Below are 1,669 nucleotides of genomic sequence, written 5' to 3'. Positions count from 1 at the left end.
GTGTTCATTTCATTTTTCACAACACTGACCCTAACATTACAAAGTGGATAACTTTGAAACTTTCACACAGCATTCGATGCCTTCAAGATGTGTGCGGGAATAACATGACTGGGATATCGCTCACTCCTTTGGCATCTGGAGATAATGTTTCCTGTCCACCTTTCCCTGCGCAGTGGGGGTCTCAGTTTACATGCTCTGGTCACCAATGCACGGACCTCCCAGGAGAATTATGTATTGGATACACATATATATATATATATATATATATATATATATATATATATATATATATATATATATATATATATATATACATATGATCATTAAACGGTATGCACATTCACAGAACAACTAAATTCTAATGGAATAATTACTGTTATCAAGATAACCTCAACAATGTACCCCCTCCCGTCTGAAAATCCCTCACTGCTACCTCTGGTGCGTCTGCTGCTCTACATGTCTGTATGAGGTGAAACCAAGCACGCATGTTTAACTATAAACCATAACGAGTATATGTACCCAAGATCACACTTAGCATCAGCAACATGCTGTTCTACAGCCTCGTCTCAGGGGGATATGTGGTCTACAGGCTGTGTTCCTGGCTCTCGCTGGTGCAGCCTGAATGTGAGCAGATATGAGCTGGCGCCTCAAACGGTGCCATGTCGGATTCTAGCAGCTTTCCCACTTCTGTGAATTCGTTTTCAAGCTGGGGCTTATCCTGCATGTTGTATGGAAAGGCTAAAACCACAAGCACCACAATGCAAGAGTCAAAACCTGGACTGGATGAGCTAATTATGTCAGACATGGGGCCACTTAAACACTCGGCGCGGGTCCCAATCCCTGCTTGACGATAGTGTGATCGTGGGCAAATTACAACCTCTCAATGTGCCTCGTTTCCTTTATCTGCACCCTTGTCCTGGTGAAACTCATGTGGTAGGTGTGCCATGCTTTTACACTAGAACTTAGAGAACATGGTGTCACGACACAGCTCAGTGCAAGAGGATAGAGAGGAGAAAGAGAGGGAGTGAGGGAGGAGCAGGTCTGAACTGGCCTATAGGTCAGTATGCCCATGGCCGAACCAAAAACCCCAAATGCTGGTGTGGGTCCGTTTTTTTTGTTCAAAGTGGACCACTATTTTGGCCAGTATGGGCCAGTTTGAGGAATTACTTCACTCTTCGGCTAATAGTTTTGACCATTGTTGCTGAATAAATATTCTTCAAAATGAATAAATTGCATCACATTTTATCAAAAAACGTCCCCTTGAGACACAGAGGAGAGGAGAGAGAGGGGGAAAGAAAGAGAGGTGCGAGACACAGAGGAGAGAGAGGAGAGAGAGGAGAGAGACAGAGGGAGAGAGACAGAGAGAGAGAGAGAGAGAGACGAGAGAAGAGGAGAGAGAGGAGAGAGACAGAGAGAGAGAGAGAGAGAGACACAGAGGGAGAGAGAGACACAGAGAGAGAGAGAGAGGAGAGAGAGAGACACAGAGGAGAGAGAGGAGAGAGAGGGGGAAAGGAAAGATAGTAAGAGAGAGAGGCTGCGGAGAGATGGGAGAGAGAGAGAGAGAGAGTGAGAGAGAGAGAGAGAGAGAGAGAGAGAGAGAGAGAGAGAGAGGAGAGAGAGGAGAGAGAGGAGAGAGACACAGAGGAGAGAGAGGAGAGAGACACAGAGG

The sequence above is a fragment of the Ambystoma mexicanum genome, chromosome 13 (assembly GCF_040938575.1).
Source record: "Ambystoma mexicanum isolate Mex_15411 chromosome 13, UKY_AmexF1_1, whole genome shotgun sequence".
Taxonomy (NCBI): domain Eukaryota; kingdom Metazoa; phylum Chordata; class Amphibia; order Caudata; family Ambystomatidae; genus Ambystoma; species Ambystoma mexicanum.
The sequence above is the reverse complement of the archived record's forward strand: the minus strand, read 5'-3'. Positions refer to the sequence as shown.